Source organism: Crocodylus porosus, unplaced genomic scaffold, assembly GCF_001723895.1.
Source record: "Crocodylus porosus isolate Cpor-Errol unplaced genomic scaffold, CroPor_comp1, whole genome shotgun sequence".
Lineage (NCBI taxonomy): Eukaryota > Metazoa > Chordata > Crocodylia > Crocodylidae > Crocodylus > Crocodylus porosus.
In genome coordinates this window covers 254,359,672-254,372,338 of record NW_017728886.1, presented here as the reverse complement: position 1 = coordinate 254,372,338, position 12,667 = coordinate 254,359,672, and the positions used below count along the sequence as shown (strand labels likewise).

The window sequence follows — 12,667 nt, the reverse complement described above, 5'->3', positions numbered from 1 at the left end:
GAGTCACAGCCTTCAAAGAGTAAGCAGGTTGTTCTAGGTTTCCCTCATAGTTAACAAGGAATTTCCTTTGCCCAGTGTCCCACATCACCCAGCTCAGGCATTGAGGACACAGCAACTGAATGCCAGCCAACTTGCTCACTACACATTACCTTTCCAATGCAGGGTGACAACAGCAGCTTTCACCTGACCCAGTTCTGAGTGAACAGGCAGTTTGGCCCAAGTTGTCCTTCGCTGTCTCAATTGTGAGCTGGGGAAGCTGGAGTTCCTCCGTGCCTCCTGTCAGAGAGGTAGCTCAGTGTAGCTTTGCACGCACTGATCACTCTCCTCCACCTCTACCTTATCCCAGATTTCTTCCTTCCTTATACTGCTGCCAAGAGGGAAGCAGACAATGGCAGAGCTCCTTGGCACACTGGTGGAAAGAGGGTAGCGGCTGTGACTTGGTATGGCAGAGACCTCATAGTTCCACTTGAGTTTGGTCCTTTTGCACCGATGGGGTAGGGAGCAGCATTTGACCTTGTGCTTCTTGTTTTCCTTTGGGCTGTTAAATAAAGTAGATGCCCCTCTGAGTTCTCTATCACCTGTATTTGCTTCTATAGGACTGAATATGATGCTCCCCCTGTTATTTATTGGCTAACTACATGCCCTGTCCCCTGTTTCCCCATAGCACACCCAGCCTAGAAAATGGAATCAGAAGAGGGAGCTGCCAACTGAGGAACAGCAGGTTTTATCGGATAAGTGGCACTGCTGTTACCCCACAAAGAATTTTACACACGTTTGAAATCTATTCCACGACCAGGTGGGGTTTTAAAACAACGGCACTAGCATCCTAGGAGCAGGGATTACATGCTGCCCTAGAGACAAACGGGCTAAAAACGAGCAGGCCTCAAGGGCATAAGTGGTCTTTTTTCTTTTTAAAAGTTTGCTAGGCTTCTTGGCCTGTGAGAAAACAGAAATGATGGGATCCTCTGAGATGTTACATTTTATCTGAGCACTGCAGTTTAGCCCTTAGAGGGGGGTTTTCCGACAAAAAACCACTGCCTTCTGCCTTGCTCATATGTCTTCGCTCTGAAACTTATCTCCTTGTTTTAATCCTAGGAAAGGTAAAGAACTTCTAAGGAAAGGTCCCTGAGTCCCTGCAGGACTTAATGGAAAGCACTTAGTGGCTTTGGAAGACTCTTGCACCAGTGCACCTTGCCTGTTACCAGCTCCCCATCCTACGACAGTTCAAGCATTTGGCTCTGTTTTCCAAAGCCCTTCACAGGCTGGGACTGAATTACCTCACCATGGCCATGATGACGTTCTCCAATTCATTGTGGGGAGGTGGAGTCTGCATCCTCCTGTAGAGAACCAATCTAGAACAGCAAGTAGGTAGCTTGCAATACTGGGTCCCAAGCAGGTGGTCCAACACAACACTAGCTGGACCACCTTCAGGTGTTCTCAAAGGTAACATAATCCAGTGTAACAGCATGTGGTAGAGAGCTTTTGTAGGAGGGCCTGGAGCCATGGCTCCATGGGATTTCAAAGGTGGGACTTACATTCACATTTTGCAACCAACTTTCAGTCCCTTGCAAATGGGATAGAGCTTTCGGCTTCTTGCTCTAAAAACACAGACCCTCCAACTCCATCCCCGTTTATCACAGCATACTGTTAGACTGTGGAAGCCATAGCATACAGATAGCCAAACTAATTCCATCTAATATAGCTAAATATCTTGACTGCACATGAGCCCATTCATCTCTCATGCTGGGCAACGCCTGTCTGGAACTGGCCCACTAGGCAGAACTGCATTACATTTCTCTGCACCCCAGAATGCTATAGATCTTTTTTCTAATAAGAAAACTAATTAATAGACCCCATTGTGCTGGATTTATGGCTTTCTACAGTTTAAAGAGCAAGACAAAACAGGGGAGCGGGGTAAGGAAATCAAACTGTTCCTAGAGAAACAGGCAACCACTGCCTTGCCTTTCCACAGGGTTCATGGAACTGATAAGTAGTTTCTTAAATAGCTGTTAAAATCTCTTAGAAATTATTTCCTGACAAATGCATGTGGCTTCAAAGGTCAGCCAGAGCCCATCTGGGATAGCCTTCAAGAGAAGCCGACTACAGCCATTTGACATAGATTTGGAGGCAATTGAAAAAACAAAGACGGAGAGGTTAAAGGCTAATTACTAGAAGGAATCTGGCCTGCTGGCCTGGGGTTATTTTAGCAGGAGTACAGTCAATTGTAAATTGTGGGATTAATTGGGAGAAAGGCATTGTCACCTTGACATTCATGGAAGACCTGGTGAAGTGCACTGCCTGCTGCTGTAGTTGAGAAAGCTTGTTTAAATGATGGAAACCTTGTTTCACAAAAACTTTTTCTTTGACATTTTTAAAGCCTTTGAGACTTCCAGTCCACACAGATGAAGTTTTATATAAATATGTTTCTACATAAGTTTAAAAACAGGTCTTCCTGAGTGGTTTCTGCAATCTTTTTTCTTTTCCCAACTATTCAGCCCAAGGACAAAAATATTAAAGCACTTGACTTTGTCATATGACTAGAGATGAGTTTGCCAAGGATGGACCCTCACTAAACCCAGCACCTAGACGTATGTGTATTTTGCTGAATTAGGGTCTTAGGTTCACATGACATAAAAATCTTCTCTCTATCAAACATCTTCCTGTATTTCTAGTTCATTAAGTCTAATGTCATATACCTGCTATATAGTTGCATTCAAGTTTCTGCCTTACCCTTCCTAGCTATGAAATGGGGATAGAATAATAGAATCATAGAAAAATTAGGGTTGGCAGGGACCTCAGGAGATCATTTTGTCCAAGCCCCTTCGCAAAACAGGACCGTCCCCAACTAGACCATCTCAGCCAAAGCTTTGTCTAGCCAGGTGTTAGAAACCTCCAAGGATGGAGCTTCCATCACTTCTTTAGGTAACCTGTTCCAGTGTTTTACTACCCTCCTAGGGACAAAATTCTTCCTAATATATAACTTAAACTTCCCTTGCTGCAATTTGAGACTGTTGCTCTTTGTTCTGTCATCTGCCCCCACTGAGAACAGTCCAGCTCCATCCTCTTTGGAACAACCCTTCAGGCAGTTGAAGGCTGCTATTAAATTCCCTCTGTCTTCTCTTCTCCAAACTAAATAAACTCAGTTCCCTCAACCTCTGCTTATAAGTCATGTGCCCCAGCCCCTGAACCATTTGTGTTGCCTTCTGCTGGACTTTCTCCAGTTTGCCCACATCCTTTCTGTAGTGGGGCACCCAAAACTGAACACAATACTCCAGATGTAGCCTCACCAGCACTGAATAGAGGGGAATAATCACTTTCCATGACCTGCTGACAACACTCCTACCAATGCAACCCAATATACCAATTTCTTGAGGTCACTCTGAATCTTAGCCCTACCCTCCAGCATATTTACTACTCCCCACAGCTTGGTGTCATCTGCAAACCTGCTGAGGGTAAACTCCATGCCATCTCCCAGGTTCTTGATAAAGACATTGAACAAAACCAACCACAGGACTGACCCCCGGGGCACTCCACTTGATACTGGCTGCCATAGGTGACTGCTGCCTCCTGCCTCTGGGAGGGGCACCAGTGGCCGATCACTGACCAGCGGGGCAGAGTACCCCCAGAGGCTGATCGCCGACCCCAGGAGCACCAGCAGCAAAACCAGAACTGCCACCAGCACTTCTCAGGGGGGCACTGGCTGGCACTCCCCACTCCCTGGCCAGCGAGGGCTAATCTCAGGGGAGCACATGCCCTAACCATGCCCACACTATGCGTCGCCTATGCCGGCTGCCAACTAGACAGCAAGCCATGGATTATTACCGTCTGAGCCCAATGATCTAGCCAGTTTTCTATCCACCTATAGTCCATTCATCCCACCTGTACTTCCTTAGTTTGCCTGCAAGAATGTTGTGGGAGACCATAACAAAATCCTCACTAAAATCAAGGTACGCCACATCCAGCGGTCTCCCCATGTCCACAGAGCCAGTCAGATCATTATAGAAGGCAATCAGGTTGGTCTGGCATGACTTGCCCCTGGTGAATCCACACTGACTGTTCCTAATCCCCTTTTACTCCACGTGCTTAGAAATGGATTCTTTGAGCATCTGCTCCAAGATTTTTCCAGGGACTGAGGTGAGGCTGTAGTTCCCTGGATTCTCTTTTTCACTTTCTTAGATATGGACACTAAGTTTTTTCCTTTTCCAATCATCCAAGACCTCTCCTGATAGCCATGAGTTTTCAAAGATGATGGCCAGAGGCTCTGCAATCACATCAGCCAACTCCCTCAGCACCCTCGGGTGCATCCCATCTGGCCCCATGGACTGGTACATGTCCAGCTTTTCAAAGTAGTCCCTAACCTGTTCTGTCACCACTGTTGGCTGCTCACCTCCTACACTGCTCACCACCATCACTTGTGGGTGGTCCTCACTGTTGGCTGCTCACCTCTCACCCTCCATTATTTTTTTTCTGATGAGTTCATCTTCAAAATGAAAGAATGAACAGGAGGTTAAAAGCTACTTCTCGTAGGAATATGGGACATAGGAAGAGAGCTCCAAGTCATTAAGTCCAGGTTCGTACTACTGTAGGCAACTTATGAAGCGTCATCTAAAAAGCCATTAGTTTTTTTTTTACTCCTGCTGTTCAGATAGGAAGCCTGTTCCAGAACATCATTTCTTTGATGTTGAGAAACTTCCTTCTAATTCTGATAATACATTTGTTCAGTCAGTTTATATCCCTTTCTTATAAATCAGGATTGAGTACCCTTAGGGTTCAGGAACAAACCATTCCAGCTAGACAAAGCCCTGGCTGGGATGATTTAGTTGGGGATGGTCCTGCTTTGAGCAGGGGGTTGGACTAGATGGTCTCCTGAGGTCCCTGCCAACCCTAATTTTCTATGATTATACAAATCTATTATTTGGTTTGACAAACCATAACTCAGCTTCATTCTCTTTCATTCTTCCTTGAAGTAGAGATTTTTTTAAATAAAAAGGGTCTTCATGAAACAATTGGGAATTTCAAGAAACTATTGAATCTTCCATGTACATTTTGTGATGGGCATGGGAGGCAGCTCCCTAATCTTTTTCTCTCCACTTGTGAACATGCTGAAAGATCATGTATATGTTTTCAGTGAAGTCACTGATAATGGAGAATGCTGGAGGCAACAGCTGTTGGGGACTGACTTACCCTCAGGCTATTTAATCTCCTGGCCTCTCACAAGCGTGATTGCTGGCGGAAGGTAGAGAAGCACAACTAAAATTGTATAGCTTTCAGCAGCTGTTGTTATTTCTGAAAGCCAAGAATGGGTCAAAAATGTGATGAAAGTCCTGGATTGTTATCTGCAGTAGGGGTGGCCAAAGTTGATGCCTTGCCTTGAGAATAGAATTTCCTTTGTGGAATGAAACACAGTAAAGTTGCTAACTCCAAGAGGGCTTAGTTGTCAGGGAGTTAGAGAGGCGCATATGCGTGGCTTGGCATTTCCAGAGTTATAAGAGCATTATGTCAGTACAAAGTGATATAGGTCGTGAAAAGCGGGCCTTGTGTTCTGTAACAGGATCTGGGACAATTGGATGGCAAGAAAAGATAATGTAAAACATTCATTAAAATAGTGAAAAACTGACTGGCAAAGTACAGTGCAGCTGCTGTGTGTGTCAGTTAAGATTTCAGAGACTGGTCCCTTTGTTAAGCCTTGGGTTCCGGTTAAATTTGTATTCTGCAACCAAATAGTAAATCTCTCCAAAGGTAGTTGAGAAGGTAAGTTATATATAGTTCCCAGCAACTATTTTTTTATACATATCCATCGTCCACTGCTTGATAGCGGAGTGAAGTGTTAATGTGCAGCGTGCCTTGCAACAGGGCAGGTAATCTCACAGCGGTTGTTTGAGACATCAAGTTCATGACCATGCCATAGCGTGTGGGCCCTTAGGATTTCATTGCATTCGTGGAGAGAGAATGTGCATCATCTTCTTTCAAGAGTGCAGGCTGCTTGAGAGAAAGGAGAGGCTTGGATGTTAGCAGTCTAGGGCCTATGATACACGAGTCAGCAGCTTGAGTCTGTCCAGTAGAAATTTCCTTTCACACACACACATAGCTGTGGATGCAGAAGTGCACATGCGTGCATGCATGCACACACACACACACACACACACACACACACACAAATTTAATTAAACATGCTTGTTTTAAAAAGTCCGATAGAATTAGAGATGGGTTTTTAAATTGAAAATGGCTGTATTCAGAGTGTTATGGGTAGGCTGAGCATTTAGATGCCAACATTATGTCTATATGCAGAGAAAAATCCCAAATTATTCTAAAACTGGAGGGGTTTTAAATGTTCTCAAAATATTTGAAAGTGTACAAACCCAGATGAAGGGCAATAAAAGGATTAAAGCCTCAGTCTGTTCTATAATCTACCTGCTCCCTAGTGAACAGGAAGCAGATGAAGGTTAATATTGCAGCATTTGTATGCAAGCTTTAACATCCCTGCTTGGCATGGGATGTACTGGGATTATTTTTGTGGTTGATGAGTTGCTTCAGTAGGCACATGGAAGTTGGATGCTTAATTGAAACATAGTCAAACTATGCAAACATTTTGACTAAACAATTCAGCTGGACATCACATAAACAGGGCAATATATATGATTTATTTTTTAGTTCAAACACCTGAACATTCCTCTCCACTGAGTTTCAGAATTACCACAGGTACAATTTTCTTCTCTCATTTAAAGCCTCTGCTTTGAGGGCAAGCTGTAAACAAGAAGGCAGAGAGATGCAGAAAAAAAGAAAAGGTAAATAGGAACCAAGTGATATGCAGTAAGAGATTTTTCTCACACACTGGATCAGGCTGTTAAAGTTGTTACCCCCTGGGTAGGTATTAAATGCTTAGCTAGTCATGTTTTATTTATTTATTTAGATAGACACATGCGCGCACACACACGCACATGCACGCACACACACACACACGCACACACACCCCCCTACCACAAAGTGACATATGTTGAGTTAATTATTTGAAGGCATGTACAAGTTCTGTTGCACAAGAACTTCTTCCCTGTGGAGGAAGAAAAGGTTTTGTTCTGAAATGTCTAGTTTTATTGCTTCAGTCTCAAACCATCCATAACAATCATAGAATATGAGGGTTGGAAGGGACCTCAGGAGGTCATCTAATCCAACTCCCTGCTCAGTGGAGGACCATCCCCCAAAGGACCATTCAAGTAAAGGCTTTGTCTAGCCAGGTCTTAAAAACCTTCAGAGACGGAGACTCCACAATCTCTCTGGGTAACGTGTTCCAGTGCTTTACTACTTTTCTAGTGAGAAAGTTTTTCCTACTATGTGACCTGGACTTCCTTTGCTGCAACATGAGACTATTGCTCCTTGTTCTGTCATCTGATATCACTGAGACAAATCTAGCTCCATCCTCTTTGGATCCCCACTTCAGGTAGCTGAAGGCTCTTATTAAATCCCCTCTCAGTCTTCTCTTCCCCAGACTAAATAAGCCCAGTTCCCACAGCCTCTCCTCAGAAGTCATGTCCCCCAGCCCCCTCACCATTTTCATTGCCCTATGATGGACTCTCCAATTTGTCTACATCCTTTCTGCAGTGGAGGGCCCACATGGTACTCCAGATGTGGCCTCACCAGTGCCAAATAGAGGGGAAAAATTACTTTGGTTGATCTGCTAGCAGCTCCCCTACTAATGCATTTCAGTATGCCATTAGCTTTCTTCACAAGGGCACACTGCTGGCTCATATGCAGCTTCTTGTCCACTGTAATCCCCAGGTCCTTTTTCACAGAGCTGCTGCCCAGCCAGTCAGCCCCCAGGTGTACCAGTGCATGGGATTGCTCCGTCCTAAGAGCAGGACTTTGCATTTGTCCTTACTGAACCTCACGAAATTTCTTTTGGTCCAATCCTCCAAATTGTCAAGGTTTCTCTGATTCCTAGCCCTACCCTTCAATATATTTACTACACTCCCCAGCTTGGTGTCACCTAAAAACTTGCTGAGGGTGCACTCCATCTCATCTTCCAGATCATTGGTGATAATATTGAAAAAAACAGCCCCGGGACTGACCCCTGGGACACTCCACTTGATACCAGCTGCCACCTAGACATCAAGCCATTGATTACTACCCTCTGAGCCCAATGATCCAGCCAGTTTCCTATCTGCTTTGGTCCATTCATTAAACAAGACTTTTTTAGCTTGCTTGTAAGAATGCTGTGAGAGAACGTATTAAAAGCCTTGCGAAAGTGAAGGTATACCACATCTGTTGGTCTCCCCATGTCCACAGAGCCAATCATCTCATCACAGAAGGCAACCATGGCATGACTTGCCCCTGGTGAATCCATGCTGACTGTTTCTAATCACCCTTTTTTTCCAAGTGCTTAGAAATGGATTCCTTGAGGATCTGCTTCAAGAATTTTCGAAGGACTGAGGTGAGGAAGACTGGTCTGTAGTTCCCTGAATCCTCCTTTTTCCCTTTGTTAAGACAGGCACTATATTTGCCCTTTTCCAGTCATCTGAGACCTCTCCTGATCACCATGAGTTTTCAAAGATGATGGCCAGAGGCTCTGCAATCACATCGGCCAACTTCCTTAGCACCCTTGGGTGCCTCCCATCTGGCCCCATGGACTTGTATATGTCCAGCTTTTCTAAATAGTCCCTAACCTGTTCTCTTGCCACTGTCGGGTGCTCACCTCCTCCCCAAACTGTGCTGCTAGGTGCAGTTGTCTGGGAGCTGACCTTGCCTGTGAAGACCAAGGTAAAAAAAAGGCATTGAATACTTCAGCCTTTTCTGCATCCTGTGACACTAGGTTGCCTCCCCCATTCAATAAGGGACCCACACTTTCCCTGATCCTCCTCTTGTTGAAGACAGACTTGTAGAAACCCTTCTTGTTACTCTTCATGTCCCTTCCTAGTTGCAGCTCCATTTGTGCTTTGGCCTTCCAGATCAGTGATCTGGATGTGGGTGTGGAAAGCACACTGTCCAAATTTGCCAGCAACAACACCAAGTTGTGGGGCGAGATCTAGACAGGTTACAGAGGTGGGCAGATCAGAATAGGATAGGATTCAATGCAGACAAGTGCAGGGTGCTGCCTAGGGAGAAGGAACCCACAACACACCTATAGGCTGGGGAACACCCTTCTTGTCAACAAGGTGGCAGAAAAGGATCTTGGAGTCATCATTGACTCCAGGATGAACATGAGCTGCCAATGCAAGGAAGCAGTCAGGAAGGCCAACCGCACCTTGTCATGCACCTACAGATGCATCACAAGCAGGTCCAGGGAGGTGATCCTTCCTCTCTGCGCGGTGTTGGTCAGGCCACAGTTGGAGTACTGTGTCCAGTTCTGGGCGCCGCACTTCAGGAGGGATGTGGACAGCACTGAGAGGGTCCAGAGGAGGCCACTCACATGATCATGGGGCAGCAGGGCAGGCCCTACGAAGAGAAGCTAAAGGGCCTGAACCTATTCAGCCTCCACAAGAGAAGGCTGAGGGGGGATCTGGTGGCCATTTACAAACTCACCGAGGGGACCAGCGGGAATTGGGGGAGGCTCTGTTCCCCCGGACACCACCCAGGTTTACTAGGAATAATGGCCACAAATTGTTAGAGGCAAGGTTCAGGCTGGACATCAAGAGACATTACCGTATGGTTAGGGCTGCCAGGCTCTGGAATGGGCTCCCAAGGGAGGTGATGCTCTCTCCCACCTTGGGGGTCTTCAAGAGGAGGCTGGACAGATATTTGGCTGGGGTGATATGATCCCAGCACCCACTCCTGCATGGGGCAGAGGGACGGACCTGATGATCTGTTTAGGTCCCTTCCAACCCTAAGTACCATGATACTATGATACCATGAAGATGGGACTGCAATTAATTAAAACTGAATACATAGCAAACCTCCATCCCACAAAGCCAGAACAACAAAAATAATAGACATTCATCCCAAAACACTTAAAAAATACATGTATGTAGATCATTTATCCTCTTACTGAAATGGACACACCATGCGGGGTGGGAGTAGCCTCTCTTTGCCATCCACAAGAACCTTTAGACTCAGGAATGTATTCGGAGAGATTCAAGTGCTTTTCCTATTTGTGGTTGTGTGAGCAGCCTTCCAAACTTGGTTGGGATGAGGCTTTAAGCGTTTGAGAATTATGGGCTGTTGTGTCCAGCTCTGTTTCTCAGAATTGGTGCCAGAGGATTTGCAGAACATGAAGACAGCTTCAGTTAACTTTCCACTGTCAATTTGGCCCCTATCCTGGTGCCTTCTCTCCCCAGGAAGAGTTAGAAAGCAGCCCATAAGTATAGCTAGCTCCTTTACATCTTGTCAGAACCAACAAACCAATCTTGTAATATTCACCCTCAGGAGCAATTTCTGCCTTTTACAGGAGAAAAATGAGAGAAAACAAATTGCCATTTCCTTTTTATCCCTTCACTGTGATCTCTGAACTCTCTTGGCAGATATTTTCTGAGCTCACTCGCTCTGCAGAATTAAATATTTGGTGATAAATACTGGTGCATAAAATGTTATATAGCAGCAGCTCACGGAGTAGCAGCAAGGACACTCGTGACCTATCTGCTATGAAACAGACTGTTTCAGCTCTGTCGTGTTGCCCTTTGGGGACCAGTAGTGTTACAGCGCTATTTGATCCTGACTATATAGATGCTACTAAAGAAAGTTATAACCAGATAAGATTTTAAAAAATGGGTTGTAATCCTGGTACTTCCTAGACTTAATTCTTCTTAGCCTGGCTATGTGAAGTGCTCGTCTCATTTAAGCCTAATATATGACTTGTTTGTTCTTAGTTATAGCAAAACATCAGCTCAGCTCCACCCTCAGGGGTGGGCATACCAAATTTTGGCATAACATAACTGGATTCCAGCTGGATTAAAGATCTATCCTGCAACACAGTCACTTCCCTAGTGTAGATGCAAAGGTTGGGAGGTGTGAGGGGGGAGGAAACAGATGCTTCTGTTCTGCTGTGGTGTGAAAATCAATAGAAGACTGCCAAAGGGCTAGTACATACCGTCCCTGAAAAATGAGCCCCAACTTGCATAGAAGCCTCTTATTAAGCAGTGACAAGTTCCTTCCCCTCGTTAGAGAGACGTTCATCTGCAGCAGCGTTGTTTTCTGGAATCTGGTTTTTGAGCTCTAAGGTCATTTTGGTGATCGAAGAAAAACATCTCCAAGATCTGGAGGAAGAGCTCTAAGCTGCTTTCCTTGGCTCTACTGACCACCAGTAGAAGAACAAGCAGCAGCCTGCCCAGTGATGTTGCAACTTCAGGAACTTTCTTGTGTTATGCTCAGAGGTCAGCTACAAGGGCAATGCATGGGTAAAAGCAAAAGAAAACATCCAACGTCAACTACCAGCCAGCAAATGTTATTAACATAAAACGGTATGCTCTACTAAGCAGGAAAAAAGGCAGTTGAAGCTTTCTAACCATTTCTCCTATAATAAATGTGTATTTGTCATTGCTGGGGAGATAAGGAACAGAAATGCTATCCCATTGCATCATACTGCAGGCAATGGGCGATGATGTGTGAAACCAAGCCAGAGATGGGACCAGTGAGGAACCCAGCAACAGACTTATCGTCTGAGTGGGCCAAATAGGAGAGGCTGAGATAGAGACACAAGAGGAGAAACCATGAAAGAAAAGTAAAATCAGAGACTTCTAATAAGGGATCCCCCCTCCTCCACACACAAACGCGCACACACACACACACACACACACACACACACACACACACACACACACACACATTTTCTTCATTGTACACGAATAAAGGAACATGCAATTCAAAGATCCAAATTTAAAACTGATGAAAGAGCTGTGTAAGGCTAAGGGTCTCCAAACAACAACATGTCACTGAGTACAAGGACTGGGGAGGGGATTAAAAAAGGAATAGTCCCAGGTATGAATGAGTTACAGTGGGGAGGATAACAATCAGAAACGAGGTTAACATTCATGTTTTAGGGCATAAGCCAAACACTATACGGACTTTGGAAAACCCTTTTCCCAATTGCTTGTGACTGGATAATTATCCATGAAAATGGTCTTATCTATAGAGAGTCTTCATCTGCAGCATAGTCTTCCTCTGTGCAGCACTGACCATTTTCAAGGGTGGGACACCATATTAAGCAGACCACTCTTCTTCTTATACCCCTGTGAATGTTTGCTCTCAATGTTACGAGTTCTGCTGAAATCAAGTGGGGAAGGGTTCTCATCCCAATGCATCTTTTTATCGGGGTGGAATGTCTTACAAGTAGTACTACATAACCAAAAAATTGCTAAGTGAAATGTACTAAAGTCACTGAAAACATTAAATACCAAACAGTTGCCTTTTAGTTGAATAATATGTAACTTACTGTAGCCAATGCCTTATGCACACTGACAATAGTCTTTGCATGAAACTTGTCCATTGACTGTTTTATCCAGAAATGGAGGATTGTTCCCCATGTTGCTGAAAAATATGAAGTTTCAAGTGGAAATGAAGAATCAGCTTACACAGAAACATATGTTCAGGACTTCAGGGGGGACAAATGCTTGCTGTTCAGCAGAATTAGTCCTAGGTTTCTGTGACTATTCTGCAGTGTTGTTTCTACAGGTGCTCTGTTTATATCCAAAAGAAGGGCTAGATATATGCATGTTTGATTCTGTGTATACTCTGGGCCACATTC

At 44.8% G+C, this 12,667-nt stretch overlaps 1 long non-coding RNA gene across 1 annotated transcript; it reads left to right on the top strand.

The window, feature by feature from the left end:
- The first annotated feature begins 662 nt into the window (after window positions 1–662).
- Window positions 663–2,460, top strand: LOC109305936. The gene is made up of 2 exons (XR_002099775.1): window positions 663–735; window positions 1,096–2,460. It is a non-coding gene; the product is annotated as an uncharacterized LOC109305936 (long non-coding RNA).
- The last annotated feature ends 10,207 nt before the right edge of the window (window positions 2,461–12,667 follow it).